This window comes from Tamandua tetradactyla, chromosome 2 (genome assembly GCF_023851605.1).
Source record: "Tamandua tetradactyla isolate mTamTet1 chromosome 2, mTamTet1.pri, whole genome shotgun sequence".
NCBI lineage: Eukaryota > Metazoa > Chordata > Mammalia > Pilosa > Myrmecophagidae > Tamandua > Tamandua tetradactyla.
In genome coordinates this window covers 152983047-153004426 of record NC_135328.1, presented here as the reverse complement: position 1 = coordinate 153004426, position 21380 = coordinate 152983047, and the positions used below count along the sequence as shown (strand labels likewise).

General features: G+C 40.1%; 1 long non-coding RNA gene across 2 annotated transcripts in view; it reads right to left on the bottom strand.

The window, feature by feature from the left end:
• LOC143662722 (uncharacterized) overlaps nucleotides 1-19125 on the bottom strand; it is a 66833-nt gene extending 47708 nt beyond the window's left edge. Inside the window, exons 1-4 of one of the 2 annotated variants that reach the window (XR_013165570.1) lie at nucleotides 19058-19125; nucleotides 18483-18573; nucleotides 13657-13856; nucleotides 4011-4156 (exon numbers count right to left, since the gene is read on the bottom strand). This is a non-coding gene — a long non-coding RNA (uncharacterized LOC143662722). Of the gene's footprint in view, nucleotides 1-3829; nucleotides 4157-13656; nucleotides 13857-18482; nucleotides 18574-19057 lie in introns of those variants that run through there. The other variant, XR_013165569.1, reaches the window with a different exon arrangement.
• Nucleotides 19126-21380: the final 2255 nt, after the last annotated feature.

Here is a 21380-nt window from a genome sequence, read left to right as displayed (position 1 = left end):
GTTGAAAATGACAGAAATTCTTCCTGTCCAATTTGATGGACAGGAAGAAAGCTAAAACATGAAATATGCAGTTTGAAAGCACATTGGACTTATCTTGCTTGTAGTGGGTTGACTAGTACCCCCTTAAAGTCCCTGTCCTCTAGAACTTCAGATTGTGACATCATTTGGAAACAGGGTCTTTGCAGATGTAATGAAGGTAAGGATCAAGATGAGATCATCCTGGGCTAGGTAGGGCCCTGAGTTCTGCAAAGCAATTCTGCAAACCCTACCCGGCCTCAGTGGAATGGGGGTTTTCAAAGCCCCATCTTGCCTTCTTCATAGACAGTTGCGAGAGAGTTAAATGAAATCAGTCTTTTGGTATTTAGGGGGAGAGGGAGTTATTTTATTTCATTTTTTAGGCTTTTAAAATTGAAATACAAACTACAAGAAAAGGTACACAGATCATAATTACTTAATTCAAAGTGAATACACTCATGTGATAACCACCTGCAATAAAATGAAAACATTTTCAGCACCCCAGATGTCCCACTCATACCCCTCCCATCCATTACTATCCTCAACAAGAGCCACTCTCTTATGTTCTAGCACCATTAATTAATTTTGCCCATTTAAAAAATTTGCATAAATAGAATCTTATAATATACAATATTTTGGGTTTGGATTCTTTCAATCAATATTATATTTGTGAGATTCTTCCATGCTCTTCTGTGTAGCAGTCATTCTGATATTTTTAAACAATAGAGCACTAGAGGAAATAAGGTTTTAGCTGTACAATTTAAGCATCGTTTAGAACAATCATTTCTTCCACTAGGGCAAGGAATTATTTGTATTTTAAACACATGCATGTAATGAATCTAAAATTCTTTCCTTTTATAAAAAGAAATGACAAGAGAACCCTCAGGAATCTGGCCCATCAAATTCTCTGGGTGCCTAATAGGTTTTGTCTTAAGGTCTTCTTATCTATTCCACTTCCACAAGTGTGCAGGAAAGGCCCCCATTCTGGTGTCAGATCCTCCCTACACAGAGGTATCCTCTGGTTACTCTAAGGACACACTAGAGAGAAATGACATTAGCCAGTAATAGATATTGTTTTTGATCTAAATTTACATAGTTAGACACATTAGGGTTGTGTTGTCTATCTGTAGTGCAAACATAAATGATTAAGCTGAATCATTTACAGGATTAAATTACCTGTACACACCAGATTCATCCAGTATAATTATAAGGTCACTAAAATTAATGAAAATTGTATTTAGCTGATGAAATAGCCTATCACCAGATCAAATACCAACTAAATTCGTTTTCTTCTAATGAAAGGAATCAGATTGAATATTAATGCTAATGTTTCTGAAACAAAGCAAAGAAAAATAATAGAAATTTGGAAACTTAGCAGGAAACTGTCAATGTTTCCTTCTTTCTTTACCCTGGCATTATGCACCATATCTGATCACCACAGATGATAATGTTCTCCATTAGCAAATTGGCCTAAAGACACTATAAAAATCTTCATAAAGGAGTAACAATAATATAGATGTTTCTTGAAAAGCAGGTCATGAAATTATCAGATGCTTTTTCAGCAAAGAGGAGGCAAATCAGTTGACAGCCTGGCTGAGCGCAAGTCACAGATGTTTTATCGAAGTACCTAGAAGGAAGACACAAAGGCAATCGCCACTCTTCCCCTGAACACTTGTCACTTGATTAACTAGTTTCTATTCATCATTTATAAGATTTGCTATGGAACTCAATGCACCCTTATGGCAAAGAAACCAAGCCAATGACTTTCTTTCATGAAAGAAATTCCAATCAGTTGCAGCATTCTGGGAAATGAGAATATAATGACACTGATTACAGAACCAACACTAGAAAGCACAATTCTCTCCCAGGGGGATAGCAAGAACACACTGGGGCAGGCCAGCCCCATAAACTGGCAATTTAGCCCAGCAAATGCAACAAGGCCATTCATAAACGCCAAATTGCATGGTCTTGGCTCTTAGCCCAGTTGCCAATTCATCGAAGGCAGAAGTGACCCTGTGAGCTATTCCAAGATGCAGGTTACTTTGAGAGGAATAGAACTGGAAATAGGGAGTATAAAAGGCTTCAGAAAAAGTAAGATAGGAAAGAAAGAAAATAATTAGCCTGGAGTAGTTTATTTAGAGACAAAGTATCTAAACTTATGCCTTTGGGAAATTGTATTTTTTTTCCCATATCCTAAGCAGGTTAGTATATAATGGATAAATACGTTTTAGAGTTAAAACTGATAGCTTCCACCTCACTTACATCCTTGAACTTTCAAAAATTGTTTTCAATTCCAGACTTCTCATGATAATTTAAATGACTATGGGTTAAATCTCTCAGACTATGATTGCTAAACGGAGAGTATGCTGCAATCCTTTCTGAGCACTGTTATCAGATTCATCTTCCTAGAACACGACAATGTCCACATAACACTGTTCAGTGGATTCTCTCTGTCAAGCAAAGTGCAAACTCCTCTGCTGAGCACACACGTTCCTTCAAAATCCAACACCACTTTCTGCTTCTCCAACCTTATTTCCTACCATTTCTTTACACAAGACTTCTAGTTGAACCAATCCAGTTTCCTCACTGCACTGGAATTTCCTCAATTCCACTAAATTCTGTTGCAGACACCTTTCATGTTGCAACCTGTTCTAGTTTGCTAGCTGCCGGAATGCAACACACCAGAGACGGATTGGCTTTTAATAAAAGGGGATTCATTTTGTTGGTTCTTCAGAGGAAAGGCAGCTAACTTTCCACTGAGGTTCTTTCTTACGTGGAAGGCACAAGATGGTCTCTGCTGGTCTTCTCTCCAGGCCCCTGGGTTCCAACAACCTTCCCCGGGGTGACTTCTTTCTGCATCTCCAAAGGCCTGGGCTGAGCTGCTAGTTCTGAGATGAGGAATGCTGAGCTGCTAGGCTGTGCTACATTGCGTTCTCTCATTTAAGCACCAGTCAATTAAGTCAAACGTCACTCATTGCAGCAGACACGCCTCTTAGCTGACTGCAGATATAATTAGCAACAGATGAGGTTCACGTACCATTGGCTTGTGTCTGCAGCAACAGAACTAGGTATTCTCACCTGGCCAAGTTGACAACTGAATCTAACTAACACACAACATATATGTTATCTCTAACCAGAACTTCTCCTGGGGCCAAGCAGACTTGGCAGGAGGACTATACACAGGAAAGGGCTTTGTTTAAGGGCCCAGTCTGGGCCATGGAAGATACTCATCCAGGGTAAGGAGATAAAAAATAATCGAAGTCAGCCAATGAGGAACACAAAGTCATTGGTGTCTGGGGAGTGGAACTATGCTTCAGATCCAAACGGTATAGGGCAGCATATTCCCAAATATCTGGGCATGTGATAGGACTGCACTTTCCCATGCATTTGAGTTAGATGTGGCCATGGACTAGGGTTAGCCAATGAAATGAGAGTGGAGGTGACATTTCTGAATAGTTATTGTTTCTCTTTGCTGTTTTGCTTTGTTTTACAGAACACTGGCATACACCATTTCATTTGAATTATTTTTCCCTCTGACTGCAGTTGATAGACTTATTTGGTTTTTGGTTACTCCCAACCACAGGCTATTTCATTAGCTAAATACCCATTTCATATATTTTAGAAATCTCATAATTAGACAGAGTATCTGAGAGGTGGAATCTGATGTAAGCAAATAGTTCTGAGTTCTTGGTTAGAATGGAAATGATGTGCCTCTTTTTTTAAAAAATTAACTTTTTACTTAAGAGTAATTTTAGATTTACAGAAAACTTGCAAAGATAATACCCTGAGTTTCTATATATCAGCTTCCCCTATTGTTAATATCTTACATTGCCACAGTTCCTTTGTTACAATGAAAGAACCAATACTGGTGCATTCCTGTGAAATAAGGTCTATGCTTTATTTGAATTCCACTAGTTTTTCCCAGTGTCCTTTTTCTATTCCAGGTCCCATCCAGGACATTAAATTCATTACATTTAGTTATCACATCTCCTTACCCTCCTCTGGTTTATGACAGTTTCTCAGACGTCCCTTATTTTTGATGACCTTGACAGTTTTGAGGAGTACTGGTCAGGTGTTTTGTAGAAAGTACTTCAATTGGAATTTGTCTGATGTTTTTCTCATGATAGAAGGAGTTCTGGGTCTGGGGAGAAAGGCCACAGAGGTAAAGTGCCATTCTCATTAGATTTTATCAAGGGTACATGCAGTCAACATGATATCACTCTAATGTTAACCTCGATCACCTGGTCGATATAGTGTTTGCTGGGTTTTCCCCTATAAAGTTACTTTTTCTTCCATTTCCCTTGCTCCACTATTTATAAGTAAGTCATTAAGCACAACCCACACTTAAGAGATGGGAAATAAAGCTCCATCTCCTCGAAGGAGAAATATCTACCTTAAGTATCAGAATTCTCCCCCGGTGCTCTCTGGAATGGGAGTTTTAAATACCACTGTACACTTTGCTATGTTCTCTTTTCCCTCTGCCCAGATGAGTATTAATGTTGATTCCATCAGCTTCAACCCAGTGGGAGGGCAGTGGCACCATAGAATGTCCCTAGCTACCTGCGATAGACGTGTAGTGTGGATAAGAAGTGAGCCTATCTTGTTCTTAGCCATTGAGATTAGGGGACTGTTATACCATGACTAAGCCTATCCTTTTGGAGAGAAAGTCAAAGTAAGATCACATTTAACAAGATCACAAATAAGGAAGGCAGGAGCAATTAGTGGTTTAAGACTGAGGCTGGAAACAGTGCCAGGACATTGGACGTCTGCTCTGATATGATATGGCTTACACAGCTTGGCGGGGGGGTGGGAAGAAGAGAGGGCAGAGTGCAGATGATACTAAAAACCTATGCCAGGTTATGCAACTTTCTTTTTTAGATCTTTCCTCATCAGTGCAACACACACTGGTTTTCTTATACTTCACAAATCTAAAATCAAAATCATTATGTCTCCCCTACTCTGTAATCAACTCTTCCTCCTGATGGTAGTTATGCAATTGTGCAGCCATTTTCCCTTCACAGGCTTACACTTTCATGTTATTGTTGAATCCAGCCTCTTCCATGGTCAATCATTTCTAGAGAGTAATTCTGATGCTTAACTCTTCATCCCAATGGCCATCAACCCTAGTCTAGATCTTCACCACCTCCTGTCTGAACCATTGTGATAGATTCCAGTTAATCTCCTAATTAATTCACTCTTCCCTCTTTCCCCTCCAGCTCTCCATCTCTAAACCACAGACCCGATCAATTGTTTCTAACATGTGAACTACCTTCCTGATCTACCATTCAAAGCCTTCAATGATCTGGGCCAATCATCCTGTCCAGCCTCATCTCACATTGGTCCTCCCTATCTAGCCTATACTTCAGATAAATTCAATTGCCAAGTACTTTTATTTCTTTATTAGTCTTTCTTGCTCTCCTGTGATGCCTTACCTTTTTTCTCTTTCTCTAAGTGGCAAATTCTGGCAGTCTTCAAGGCTTGGCTTAAAGGATTTCTACGAAATCTTGCTGACATTTCTCCCATTCTAGGCAGAGTAATCATTCCCTCTTCCTTTCCCAATTTAGAAAATTACATTCATCCTTTAATATTTGGCTCAAGAATCACCTCTTCTACTCACATTCCTTTTTGTTTCTCCTCTCTCTCCCCGTTCCCTAAAAAGTTAATTTGAACCCTGTACTTTTGGTAAGGAGAAAACAACACATAAGACATGGATCTTGTTTTCCAGCAGCATACAGTCTACCAGAGGACAAGGACATAATAAATAAGAGCAAACCCCCTTCAGAAGGAACCACAGCCACCTCGGCCACTCTGACAGGGCTCCATCTACAGAATTCCTCACATTGTGCAGCAATGTCTGCTCTGCTTGCTGTCTCGGGGAGTAATTTTGTGCTTCTTAATGACAGAGACCTTTGTCGTCTCTGAATTTACAGTGCCTACAGTCGTGCTTAATAAATGATCAATAAATATTTGTTCAATTGCATCCAAGTGAATTGATGTATGCGTTCACTCTTGCAGGGGTTTCTTGCTGCTTGGTAAAATGTTGTTTTTGGCATTCTTTATTGTGGAATATAACATATATACAAAAAAGTAATACATTTGAAAGTACTTTCTAACAAGTAGTTCTAGAACAGATTTCAAAGTTTGGTATAGGTTACAGTTCCACAATTTCAGGTTTTTCCTTCTAGCTGATCCAAGACACTGGAGATGAAAAGAAATATCAATATAATGATTCAGCAGTCATACAACATTTGTTAAATCCTAACTTCTCTGTCATAATTCCTTCTTCTCCTTTAATTGTTCTCCCAATCTTTAGGTATATTTGAGCTATGCCCATTCTAACTTTTTTCATGTTGAAAAAGGGTGTTGACAATATGGGATAGGGGGATGGAATTGGTTGATGTTCATGAGAGACTGGCACCTCTGGTTTTCAGGATTTACCTGGCCTAGGAACCATCTGAAGGTTTAAGGTTTCTGAAAAATAAACTTAGTGCATGCAATCTTTGAAGGCTCTTAGACAGAACCCTAGGTATTCTTTAGGGTTAACAGGAATAAGTTAGTTGGGAGTTGGCAAACCGTGGCAATTAGCAATAACTAGCTGAAGCTTGAATAAAGGTAGCCTCTGAATAACCTCTCAACTCTATTTGAACTCTCTTAGTCACTGATAACCCTATTTTGCTACATTTTTTCTTTCCCTTTTGGTCAGGAAGGCATTGTTGATCCCATGGTGCCAGGGCCAGGCTCATCCCTGGGAGTCATGTCCCATGTTGCCAGAGAGGCTTACACCCCTGGATGTCATATATAAGGGAGAGGGTAATGGTTTTACTTGCAGAGTTGAGGTTACCAAGATTGAGGCCACATCTGAGCAACAAACGAGATTCTCTGGAGGTAACTTGTAGGCATAATTGTAGCTAGGCTTAGCTTCTCCACTACAGAAATAAGTTTCATAAGAGCAAGCTTCAAGATCTAGGACTTGGCCTATTAACTTAGAAGTCCTTAGTGTTTAAGAGAGTATCAGGGGTTTCCCAGGTGGGAAAGTTTAGTAGTTACATATTTTTTTTCTCCAGCTGTGAGGTACTTTGCCAATACTTTTTAATTATCTGCCCAATATACTCTGGGATATATCTGGATATTACATTAAACTATACTGAATTACAAGCCCTTGTTCCTGTTCTGGGCTCCATGTGTTTGGATTGTTTGTATGAACTATCTAGAAGCTTGGTGAATTTTTTTCATCAGATTTAAACAAGGGACATATTTCCTTGTTAGAGTCAGCTCAAAAAAAAGCAATTACATTTTATTTTGCTTTTAAACCAGTAAAAAATGTGGCTCAGTTTCTGAAAAGAGGCAATCTTTCTATGATGTTGAAAAAAAATGACTTTCCTTGTTATTCTTCTACTTAGAAAATTTATAGATATTTATTGTAATGAGTTATAAATGTAACATATAACTATAATGATGAACTGATATTAGTTACATTTTTACTGGAAACAAAAGTAAAAACAAGCTGTCAAGGTCAGGTTCATGCATCAACTTGGCCAAGTGGTGGTACCTGTTTATCTGGTTGGACAAGTGCTGGCCTGTCTGTTGCAATGAGGACATTTCATAGAATTAGATCATGATCATGTCAGCTGCATCCACAGCTTATTCCATTTGTAATCAGCCAAGGGAGTATCTTCTAATGAGTGATGCTTAATCTAATTGCTGGAAGCCTTTTAAGGAAGATTCAGAAGAGACAGTCTCTTCTTCCTGCTTTGGCCAGTGAGCCTCTCCTGTGGAGTTCATCCAGACCTTCCACTGGAATCGTCAACTTCACAGCCTGCCCTGTAGATTTTGGACTGTGTGTTCCCATGGTTATTGTGAGACACTTTTATAAATTTTATATTTGCGATTGTTCCCTGTTGATTCTGTTTCTCTAGAGACCCTAACTAATATAACTTGTTATGAGGAGTGGTTCTTAAGAAACAGAATCTTAAAAATGGGTTTTTTTGAATAGTTTTATACTCTGACTGGACTCAAAGGCACTAAGGACTCTGATTCCCACAATCAGAATGACACTCCCAATCCATGGAGTGAGTTGGCAAAAGAGATAGTCAAAATAGTACCATTCGATTTCCCTAATGCTTCAATTGTATGAAGCCAGGCTCTGGGGGATAATGTTTTTGACACCTTTATGGAATTCTGTGGAAATCAGAAGTATGGAGATGTTGCTGGTTGTTGTTAAATACACTGGATACATTAAGGTGTGAAAGGGATGGGCTTAAGGCTTCAAACAAGAAGCTTAAGCACCATCTGACAGATGTAGAAGTTTCCATGAATATCCTGAAGGAAAATCTTATTTCCTGTAGCCATAGACTTGTGATCTCTGAAGATCAGACTCAGAATCTTATTGTTAGAGTAGCAACTTTACAATGTAAACTGAAATCTCAATGTTGCATGGTGTCTGCCATTAAAGTGAGGGCATTGATTGGAAAGGAGTGGGACCCTGAAAAATGGGATGGTGACAAATGGTTTCATAATGATGTTGGGGGCGAGGTTGAAACCCTAGGCCATGTTGAGTCTTCTCTAGATAACCCTGTAATAGTCTGTACTGAGGACATAGCCACCCCACCTCCAGCCTACCTTGAGGAGTTGGCCACCCAATCTCCTCCTGAAGGGATTAGCCCTAGAGTGATTAATCCTGTTTCACCAGATGAAACTGCAAATGAATACCCTGAAGCAAGTGACTTGGAAGATATTTCTAATTCTTTCATGACCCACCCCCACCACCCCTCATTTCTTCCAGACCTATAATTAAAGTCCCAACATGTCCCTAAAGATGAGGTACAAAGCATCACGCATGAGGAGGTATGTTATACTCCAAAAGAACTGCGTGAGTTTTCCAATTTATACAGACAAAAATCAGGGGAATATGTGTGGCAATGGATTTTAAGGGTGTGGGATAATGGTGGGAGGAATATAAGGCTGGATCAGGCTGAATTTATTGATATGGACCCACTAAGCAGAGATTTTGCATTCAGTGTTATAGCTCAAGTGGTTAGAAAAGGTATTGACAGTTTGTTTGGATGGTTAGTTGAAACATGGATCAAAAGGGGGCTGACATTACCTGAGGTTGAAATGCAGAACTGCCCTGGTATAATGGAGATGAGAGGATCCAGAGGCTTAGAGAGATTGGGATGTTAGAGTGGATATATCATGCAAAACCTGCTCTTACACCCCAGGAATGTCTGGAGGATGTATCTTTTACCAGAATAGTGAGAAATAAATTTGTGACACTAGCACCATCATACCTGAAGAGCTCTGTAGTTGCACTTCTCTGTAGGTCAGATATTACTATAGGAACTGCTGTCACTGAGCTGGAATCCTTAAACACAATGGGGATGATGGATCCCGAGTTGGCAGAAGCCAGGTAGCAGTGCTTAATTGCCAAAGACAGGGTAGATGTGGCTATTATAATAGACAGCAAACTCAAAGCAGGAGTCAAAATTATATGAGCCACAGAGATTTGTGGCATTGGCTAGAAATACAATAGATGGGCAGTCTACTAAATTCTTGTTCAATCTGTATAAACAAGAGTTCTAGGTCAAGTAAACAGAAGTCTAACCTGAATTACAAAAACACAGAGTCACAGCCCCTTAATCAATTTCCAGACTTAAGACAGTTTACAGCCCAGAGCCCCTTGAATGAAGGGGCGGCCAGGTCCCTTTGTGGGAGAACCCTGTTACACTGCCACAAATTTATACTGTTAACCTCCCTCCAAGTCTTCCCCAAGGAGACCAATGGCTTTTTACCAGGGTAACTTTGTATTGGGGAAAAAGATATGATCAGATATTTCGGGGATTATTAGACATGGTTCAGAAGTGACATTAATTCCAGGGGACCCAAAACGTCACTGGTCCACCAATCAGAGTGGGGACTTATTTAGGTCAGGTGATCAATGGAGTTTTATTTCAGGTCTGTCTCACAGTGGGTCCAGTAGGCCCCCAGACCCATCCTGTAGTTATTTCCCCAGTTCCAGAATATAATTGGTATAGACATATTGAGCAACTGGCTGAATCCCCACATTGGCTCTCTAACTCATGCAGTGAGGGCTATTATGGTGGGAGACACCAAGCGGAAGCCACTTGAACTGCCCCTACCTAGCAAAATAGTAAATCAGAAGCAATACTGGATTCCTGGAGGGATTGCAGAGGTTACTGCCACTCTTTAGGACTTGAAGGATGCAGGGGTGGTGATTCCCACCACATCACCATTCAACTCTCCTATCTGGCCTGTGCGGAAAACAGATGGGTCTTGGAGGATGACAGTGGATTATCGTAAACTCAACCAGGTGGTAACTCCAATCGCATCTGCTGTTCCGGATGTGGTATCATTGCTTGAGCAAATAATACATCTCCTGGTACCCAGTATGCAGCTATTGATCTGGCGATGTTTTTTTCTCAATAGCTGTTAGTAAGGACCACCAGAAACAGTTTGCTTTCAGCTGGCAAGGTCAGCAATATACTTTCACTGTCCTACCTCAGGGGTATATCAAATCTCCAGCCCTATGTCATAATCTTGTCCAGAGGGACTTGATCACTTTTTCCTTCCACAAGACATCACACGGGTCCATTATATTGATGATATCATGTTGATTGGACCTAGTGAGCAAGAAGTAGCCACTACTCTAGACTTACTGGTAAGGCATTTGCATGTTAGAGGATGGGAGATAAATCCAAAAAAAATACAGGGGCCTTCTACCTCAGTGAAATTTCTAGGTGTCCAGTGGTGTGGGTGTGGTAGTTAGATTCAGTTGTCAACTTGGCCAGGTGAAGGCACCTACTTCTGTCGCTGTGGACATGAGCCAATGGTACGTGAACCTCATCTGTTGCTAATTACATCTGCAGTCGGCTAGGAGGCATGCCTGCTGCCATGAATGGCGTTTCACTTAATTGGATGGTGCTTAAATGAGAGAGCTCAACGTAGCACAGCCTAAGCAGCTCGGCATTCCTCATCTTAGCACTAGCAGCTCAGCTCAGGCCATTGGAGATGCAGAAAGAAGTCACCCCGGGAAAAGTTGTTGGAACCCAGGGGCCTGGAGAGAAGGCCAGCAGAGACCATCCTGTGCCTCCCCACATAAGAAAGAACCTCAGTGGAAAGTTAGCTGCCTTTCTTCTGAAGAACTAACAAAAAAAAATCCCCTTTTATTAAAAGCCAATCAGTTTCTGGTGTGTTGCATTCCAGCAGCTAGCAAACTAGAACAGTGGGGCATGTTGAGATATTACTTTTAAGGTGAAGAATAAGTTGCTACATCTGGCCCCTCCTACAACCAAAACAGAGGCACAACATCTACTTGGTCTCTTTGGATTTTGGTGACAACATATTTCTCATTTGGGTGTGTTACTCCAGCCCATTTATCGAGTGACAAAAAAGCTGCTAATTTTGAGTGGGGACCTGAATAAGACCTCTGCAACAGGTCCAATCTGCTGTACAAGCTCGTCTGTCTCTTGAGCATTATGATCCAGCAGCTTCAGTGGTGCTGGAAATGTCAGTGGCAAATAGAGATACTGTTTGGAGCCTTTGACAGGCTCCAATAGGAGAATCACAATGCAGACCCTTAGGATTTTGGAGCAAGGCCTTACCTTCTGCTGCAGGTAGCTACTCTCCTTTTGAGAAACACCTTTTGGCCTGCTACTGGGCCTTAGTAGAGACTACACTTAACCATGGGCCACCAAGTTACCACGAGACCTGAGTTGCCTATCATGAGCTGGGTGTTGCCTGACCCACTGACCCATTAAGTTGGGCATGCCCAGCAGCACTCTATTGTAAAATGCAAATGTGAGTGGTACCACTAACTGTTACCCTTAGTGATTGACTAGGAAACGTTTTGCTTCCTGTCCCTATGACCCTGAGGTCTGCTGGTCTACAGGTTTTAGTTTCAAAAGGGGGAGTGTTTCCACCCAGAGAAACAACAATGATTCCATTGAACAGGAATCTAAGACTGCCTCCTGGTCACTTTGGGCTCCTCATGCCCCTGGATCAACCAACAAAGAAGGGAATTACATTATTGGCTGGAATGATTGACCCTAACTATCAGGGGAAAATAGGACTGCAAATACACATTGGAAGTAAAGAAGAGTTTTCTTGGAATATAGGAGATCCCCTAGGGTATCTTTTAGCACTACCATGCCCTGTGATTAAAATCAATGGAAAGGGGCGGGCCGCGGTGGCTCAGCGGGCAAAGTGCTTGCCTGCTATGCCGGAGGACCTCGGTTCGATTCCCGGCCCCAGCCCATGTAACAAAAACGGAGAAACAGAATACAATAAAACAAGAAAATGTTTAAAAATGTTTCCCTTTCTTCCTTCTATCCTTCCTTCCTTCTCTCTGTCTTTAAAAAAAAAAAAAAAAAAAAAAAAAAAAAAAAAAAAAAAACAATGGAAAACTGCCACAAGCCAAACCAGGCAGGACTACCAATGGCTCTGAAACTTCAGGAATGAAGGTTTGGCTCACCCCACTGGCAAAGAACCACAGCCAGCTGAAGTGTTTGCTGAGGGTAAAGGGAACATGGAATGGGTAGTGGAAGAAGGTAGTGATAAATATGAACTACAACCACGTGATCAGTTACAGAAATGAGGACTGTAATTCTGTTTTGTTTATGTTATACTATGTAAGTTGTAAAATATCAAGTTTAAGAATGAACATTAATCAAGAACTTGCCCCCTATTCTGGAAAGATTTAACGTGTTTCCAGTTATATGCAGGACAGTTGAGTATTGTTAGGTGAAAGAAAAAATGTATGTTTTATTGTTTTTTATTTAGAAATTAGTGTTTAAGGTGATATGTATAGCTGCCAAGTTGACAAGGGATGGAGTGTCATGGTCAGGTTCATGCATCAACTTGGCCAAGTGGTGGTACCTGTTTGCCTGGTTGGGCAAGTGCTGGCCTGTCTGTTGCAATGAGAACATTTCATAGAATTAAATTATGATCACATCAGCTGCATCCACAGCTGATTCCATTTGTAATCAGCCAAGGGGAGTGTCTTCTGCAATGAGTGATGCTTAATTTAATCACTTGATGTCTTTTAAGGAGGATTCGTAAGAGATAATCTCTTCTTCCTGCTTCGGCCAATGAACCTCTCCTATGAAGTTCGTCCATACCCTCCATCGGAATTGCTGACTTCACAGCCTGCCCTGCAGATTTTGGACTCTGTGTTCCACGGTTACATGAGACACTTTTAAAAATTTTATATTTGTGAATGTTTCCTGTTGATTCTGTTCCTCTAGAGAGCCCTAACTAATATGCAAGCCAACAAGATTTATGCTCTGTGAAAATTTTGAGCAAATTATCAGACTCTTACAAAGAATTGAAAATATTTTTGAGGAAATAAAAAGTGCAATATGGAAATATTCCACTTAATTATCACATGAATTTAGAAAGACTAATCTTTAACATTAGCATTGCAATTTAATTTAATGCTCTTGATGACAGTATTTGCTAATTGGTTGTTGAGTCATGCCAAGGATATACCTTAACTGCCATATGAACTGTCAGACCTTCTTTCCCCCTTTTTTAGAAACTGATGTTAATTTTCCATTGCCTTCATGTCTATATTTTGTTTAAGAGTCTATGGAAGGAAAGCAAAAGATGACTTGGAGGTTATCCCACCTGCTAATGGTCTTGGCAGTGGAGCTGCAACCCCTCTTCAATAGGTTCTGCTGGAGGCACCTGCCCTCCTCATCACAGTTTGCCAGCTCATGTTGAGTAGCAGAAAAGTCAGGAGCTGAGCAGTCCATTCTCCCTGAAACTTCCTTGGTCACAGGCTTCTCAGCAATGTCTGCTCTTCCTTTTTAATCTCTTCTGGGTCTCTGTGGAAGTCGAGGTCAGGCATGACTTCTATGAGTGTGCAGGTGACAGCAGAAGGGACAAACTGTATGAGTGGAGAAGACTGGGAAGGTGAGAGATGGGGTGGTCGTGTGGGTGGACCATAACTGATCACTCAATGAGGAATTACTTGGCCCTAGAATTATAATACAAAAAGATATTGTAAGGAGGTGCAAGGGTAGTTCAGTGGTCTAGCTCTCGCCATGAGGGAGACCCGAATTTGATTCCCGGTCCATGTACTTCACAAACAAACAAATATAAACAAACAAGCAAACAAATGAAAATCCAAATAAACAAAAATTCAGCAAATGGTGCTGCAATAAGGGGAAACTCACATGGAAAAAGAATGAAATGTGACCCCCACCATACAGCATACAAAAAAGAAAAGATGTCATAAAAGTAAAAGAGTAATAATAACAGCAATGCTAATAGTGAACACATATAGCACTTACTATGTGACAGGCAGTGTTCTCACAGCTTTGCATATATTAACCTTTGTGAGCTACTTTTTTTCTAGTATCACGCACCAAAAAAAATGCAAAGACTAAATATGTCTGGCAAGATGTCATTTTCCATTAAGGCTCTTTAAAATATAGCTCTTAGCATACTAGTTAAAAAGACAAAGTAAGAGCAAACCCTGCATTAAGAGAGGATATCAGGGACTGCATAGTAAACGTAAAAAAATTAAAACAACAACTACATAAACCTGTTTGTGTTACCTAGACTCCCCATGCTTTAGGAGTAATAATAGCACCTACCTCTTAGATACTTCTTTTCCGGTAACTATCCTGCCTTCATCAGACACTTTAATATAATGCTCTGCATGTTTCAGCCAGTCACTAACATCTGTTGATTCTAACAACTCAAAATCTCTTGCTTTGATTTGTAAAACAAAAACCTGTTTGTATTATGCAATTGAATTCAAGAAACTTTCTTTTAAGGGCCAAAATAGGTTATACTACCGAAAGCCAAAATTAAGTGGTTCTTGTGAACAAACGACATATAGCTAAACTGTAAAATTCTCTTTAGTCCTCACATTGTTATAAAATTTTTCCTTTTATAAAAGTAAAATTTTCCTCCCTGTAACATACACCTTTGTTCTTAATGATACCTGTAGAGGTGCCTAAAATAATTTTGGACCTCTGAGAAATCTTTAAGTAAATGCAGTAATCGTTTGCCCCAAATAGTTTCCTTTTTTCCTTGCTAAGGAACCTAATTAATTCTCTTAGCTCTTCTTTATATGTAACATATATCATATGCACATTATATATGTATATATATGTAACATACACTATTTATTTGTAGAAATGTGTGCAGTGTGTAGTTTAACAAAAGAAGCTCTTTGCATGGCAGAACAAGTATATGGTATTTACATTGATAATTTGTATATAAGAAGATCTATTGTAATGGATTCTGTTTAATGCAATATGAACACAATAAAATAACCATGATTTTTTTCCCCTTGGGGCATAGTTAGTATGCATGTAATTTTAGTTTTATTTTCTTCCATGTGTATTCCATTGCTTCAATGTTTTTGTCTTTGGTTCACATTTTTTTTTTTGCCATCAGATTTTATGGTCAATTTGAAAAGCAGTAACCAGAGAAGAGATTATGATGTTTATATCAATCAGCATCCAGCAGGAAAGAAATGATAAACTCAAAAGGGTAACTGAAGACAGATAAGTGACAGGGCTACCTAGAAAAGTCAGAATTAAGTATTACCAACAAGAGAAGGTAAAGTGTCCAGGGATTAGCAGCAATCGGAAACTGTTATTGTCCATAGGCTTGAAGGGTCAAAGGGAGAGAGTATTTGTCAGAACTTGGGAGGGCCATAGTGATGGATGATGGCAGGAGCTGGGACTTAAGTAGAGGAGTGAAGCCATTGCCTCCAATCTCCCACCAGAACCTCCTATAGACTGGCCCCAAAGTTAAGCCAGAGACCCCAGAACATGAAGAGAGAAGAGGTCGGCAACTTGAGTGAAAAGGCAAAGCCAAAAAGGGTGGCAAGGGGATCTGGAGGATCAAACCAAAAATCTAGTTCAATGTGAACCAGCAAGAAAAAAATATAAGCCCTTTAAGGGTGGAGACAGTGCATAATGCATCTTTTTATTCCCAATGTCTAATGCAATGCTTGATATACAACATCTGTTCTGCAAGTGTCTTACTGAATTTATGAGCAGCTTAGAAATAAGTTGCACCTAAAATTTACAAGGTATTTTAAGTAACTTGAGAATATTGATGAACGTCAGTTTTTTTAAACAAACACATCACATATCACTATGATTAAAATTTCCTAGTCCTAAAACAACGCCTTTCTTTTAATAATCAATTAATATTGAAGAAGAATCTGATAAACCTGATTTTCCTTACCACCAATCTATCCCTAACAGATATAGGGAGAAGTTGTTTTTATAGGGGTTGTCTCTGACGTCCTTAACTGATTTTTATAAGTCAGTGAAAGAGCAAAACCCTCTTTAACAGAGAGCCAATACATAGTGATGTTTGGATACTAGGGAGAGACTCCTTTGGTTTTGATTCCATTGCTTGTGTTTCCTTGGGTAGATTACCTAGACTCTCCATGCTTTAGGAGTAATAATAGCACCTACCTCTTAGATATTTCTTTCCAATAACTATCCTGCCTTCATCTGACACTTTAACATAATGCTTTGCATGTTTCAACTATTCATTAACGTCTCAAAATCTCTTGTTTTGATTTATAATCTCCAATTTTGACCCTGTTGCCTGGTGACTTGACTCTATCTTTTTATCTGTCCCTTGTGGATTAACACATTGGCTCCATCCTTCAGTTTTGGTTGTGTGATTGCAGTAGGGGTGCCAAAAATTTTTGGGGTTCTAAAACACAAATAAATACAGATACTATAGAAAAAATGCAAAGTAAAAAATTTTGAATCTCAGATACACAGATAATTTTTAAATGAAAGTGTAGGTATTGAATGTAAATGTTGAACCATGTCCCCCACAAAAGTCATGTTCAGGTCCCAACTGCTGGTCCTGTGGGTATGAACCCATTTGTAATAGGACAACTGAAGATGTTACTAGGTAAGGTGTGCCTAAACTGAATGAAGGTGGGCCTTAATCCAATAGGGTTGAAGTCCTTATAAGCAGAAGAAATTGGACACAGAAAGAGAAGCTACAGGGAACAGCCAGAAACCAGAAGTCAAGAGAACCCCAAAGAGACAGAAGGCACCATCATGGTATTGCCATGGTATGGAAAAGCCAAAGAACCCAATGACTTCTGGAAGCAAGCCTTCTAGCCTCTGAAACTGTGAGCCTACCCATTATTAAGCCAATTCACTGCATGATATTTGTTTTAGCATCTAGGAAACTTAAGACAGTAAGTTTGCCCCAAATATCACATGGCAATCTAACATTGGTGGCTGCCTCTCACATCACCCTCAAAGCTATTATTCAAAGCTTATTGGCCCATCCGATCCTATGTTCTCCCCCTTCTCCAGGGCAGCCCTAGACCCTGAGGACCTCAGCTCCTGCTTCTCTGGCAGATATGTTTGATCAGATCTTCTTCCTACTGGGAATAAAGTGAACCCTCAGCAGAGATATCCTGGTCTCTATTGGTTCTCAATATTGAAATAGAGGAATGAACCATATGTAACAAGTAGATCGAAGGGTTTCAAATTTTCATGGGTCACCATCAGTTTTCTGAGGCGCTGTTGAATTTCCCCTTTGGGTGTCATGAAAAGAAATTTCCTCCCTCATCTCTTGTCAATGGACTTTTGAGAAACTTAAACTAATTCTGTTTGCTCTGTGAATGGGTGAAATAAAAGGGCCCATCATTCCAGTTTCTGGTTTGATAAGGACTGTTGGGAATCTAAAAGACTTTGGCAAGATTAGTGAGATGGAATTTTCAAGAAGCTGCCTGCAATCTTCTCAGATTTAAAGTGTACTATACATTTCATATCGCTTTTTAAAGGTCAAGAAGAATGACACTTCACAGGTAGAATGGGGTTTGTCCACCAGGACAGGAAATGAAAGCATTGAATGTAATAGTACTTGCCACCAGCCCCGTGGAAAAGATCCCAGCTGGTGTATGGAAACTCATTGTTTTCAGCTTTATTATCCAGGGATGTCTGCCCCACCTGACTGGAAAAAGGTAATTGAGTTTATCAGCTAATTCAAATTCAGTAAGCATCTGAGGAAGAAACTTTTGCCACCCCCATTTTTTTTTTTAAGTTTTGGGCTGTAATTCTTGTCAACGTGTTTATCATTGTTAATTCTACAGGTATAATTTTGAGTTTTATTTCAAAATGACGTTTCTCATTCTTTTAAATGGCAATCCCTTACTCATTCCCAAATTATATACCATTTTTCTCTTCTTACTTTCTGGAAGCAAATGTACTATAAGCTTGGGTTTTTCAGAAGGCTATCCTGCAGGAAAGGTGGGTGGTCATGAAGAAACTGGTCCTGCTGCAACCAGATAAGATTATGTTGTTCTCTGTCACATGTTAATATCATTAGTCCAAAAGTTCTTCACCCTCCCTCCTCTTCCACCACACACACACAGATAACACACACACACTGAGCAAAACAAAATACCTACATTCTCTGCCTAAGAAGAACACATGTACTCCTACCTTTGTGAGAACAGAAGACAAGTTTCTACTCTCCACTGATTGTACAGTTTCATCTCGTGCATTCAAATTCCTTGGCTCTGTCATTTTCTAGCTGTTGAATTTGGACAAGTTACTTAACCTTTCTGAGCTTAAGTTTTCTCACCTTTAAAATGTAGGAAATAAAAATGAACTCACAGGGCTGTTGGGAGGCTTAAATAAAATTATTTAAAACACTGTCAAGCACATAATGGAGGATCAGTACACTATCATTGCTATTACGATGAAGTTCTGAACATGTGGGCCACTTAGTTCTGTGATTTATTGAGTTGGGGTGACAGCCATGAAAGTTTGCCCCCTGACTCTCCCTTCAAGAAAGAACTTGTTCTTCAGCTGCAAGGAGGACTGTGAGCAGATGGCATCCAGCTGCTGGGGCTGGAGCTGAGGCCGTGCTCTTCCCAGGCAGCACCCAGCCAATGACTGAGCATGGCAGGGGTACGAGGGCCTGGCTATTTCTGCCCAATGTAGGACTCCTCTTTGTGCCAGATTTTACTATTAGATTAATGGAGACTGTGAAATCTAGGGCATCTGAGGCTCACCTCATCCTATCCTGCTTCTCCCTGTACCTTTCACAGACATTACTACTCTTGTCAATGTCTTATTCTCCTAACATTCTCTCATTGTCTACTTCATAGAGGACCTGAAATGATGCCATGAAGATTCTTCAGTTTATGCTATCCTCAAATACAAGCTCACATGGTGCCTAGTACATCTGGGAAAGGAGTAAAACCAGATTGGATTGCTTTACTGTTAACTTGGGTAGGAAACACCTATATCTGTGTGTGCAAGAGAGAAAGAAAGAGACCAGGACAGAGAAAGACACAGAGAGAAAGAGAGAGAGAGAGAGCAATAGTATAGAGGAAAAGAAGCACCCTGGGTCCTGGATCCAGTCCTTGGAGATCCTCCTATTGAAGATCTGATTCACCAAAGAGGGGAAAGAATCTCTACTGAAGTGATAACACTTTACCTAGGATTTGTAGCCCATGCCTGGATGGTCTATTAAAACCAAGTTGAAATAACACATGAGGCCATACCCCAGCCAGGTCTGGGCCTTTGAATCCTTAATATCAAAGAAGTTGGCATTAATATCACTGAGACCTAAAGTAGGAGCTTATTATGCAGACACATAGGAACAAGGGTTTTCAATTTCAAGAAAGTGCATAAAAGCCCAGGAACACATGTGTGGTATGTTTGGGAGTACTCAATAGTCAATATTACTGGAGTGTGAACCATGAAGTACAGTAGTAGGGCATTAAAGTTAGACAGCAGGAAAGATGCAGATCAAGAAAAGTCCTTACAAACCTTGCAAAAAGAACTTGGATTTCTTTTTTTCTCCCCTTAGGCCAGTTTTCCTCTACTGTGGGTCACAGACCCCTGGGAACCTATGGACTTAATTGTAGGTGGTCCAAGAATCTATAGGAGAACCAAGCCTTATTTACAGAATAATGTCACATATATATGTACTCCTATTTTTCCGTTATATGTAGGTGTTTTTGTGATTAACTTAATTTCAACTGAAAGCATTATTAAACATTAGATAAAATGAACGTAATTGTTGAGTTCATAATAGTTTCTCTTGTTAAGTGTTTTTTCAATCGATGTGAAAGTCAAGTTACGTACTGCTTTTATCATTATGTAGTTTTGCAAAAAAAGTAAAAGTATAATTACTATTGTGTGGGATCTGCAAAATTTAAGGGCATTACAAAATGATTGGGAACCAATGCTATGGGCAATGAAGAGCCATTAACAATTTTGTAAAAATGAAGTAACATGAAGGTAAATATTATATTTATTCCATTTACTGCAGTGCATAGAATGGAATGGAGAGGGGTCAGACTTGCCAGACTGGAGGCAGGAGGCATGAGGGGCCCATGAGAGAGACGGCATGAGCCTGAATTCCTGCCATCGTGGTGGAAACAGAGGGAAAGATGATACAGAAGCCCACATGATAGAACCTGGTGATCTGAGTCATACAAGAAAGGAAGTATGAGCTGATACCCAGATTTCTGTTTTGGAAAACTGGACAGATATATTGATGCAAAATAGGCACTCCCTTCGAAAAATAATAGAAGAGAACACACGAGGAAGGGCAAGTTTGTGGGGAATGATGAGCTGAGCTTTGGAAGATGAGTTTGGTAGGCAGAATGATGGTCCCCTAAAGATGCCTATGTCCTTACCAGGAGCAGGGGTGAGTGTGCTAGGTCACATGGCAAGGGGGAGTTCAGGTTGCAGATGGAATTAAGGTCACTAATCAGCTGATTTTGAGATGGGGAGATATCCTGGATTATCCACTGTGGGCCCAGTGTAATCCCAAGGGTTCTTAAGTGCAGAAGAAGAAGGTAGAAAAATCAGTGTTAGAGTGATGTAGTATGAGAAAGACACTGAAGACTCCACCAGCCATAGTTGCCTCTGAGGTGGAAAAGGGGCCATGGGCCAAAGAATGTGGCCAGGCTTGAGGAGTTGGAAAAGGCAAGAAAAGGGATCCTCTTCTAAAGTCTCCATCAAGGAACACAGCCCTGCTAATGCTTGATTTAAACCCAGCGAGACCCATTTTGGACTTCTGATCTCCAGAACTGTAAGGTAATATGTTCGTGTTGCTTTAAGCTTCTAGGTTTGTGGCAGTTTGTAACAGCAGCAACAAGAAATCAATATAAGTGAAGTTTGAAGTACCTTTGAACATTCAAGATATTAACAAAGTAAAATGGGATCCTCTACTCTGGAATATGTCCTCTTTTTAGAGACAAACATCAGGTTTCCAACCACATGACTGTTTCATATGCACACTGTATCTCCTCAGGACTTTTGGTTTTATTGTTAGAATTTCACATGATACCAGACAAGAAGGAAGACTGTGGTTGGGTG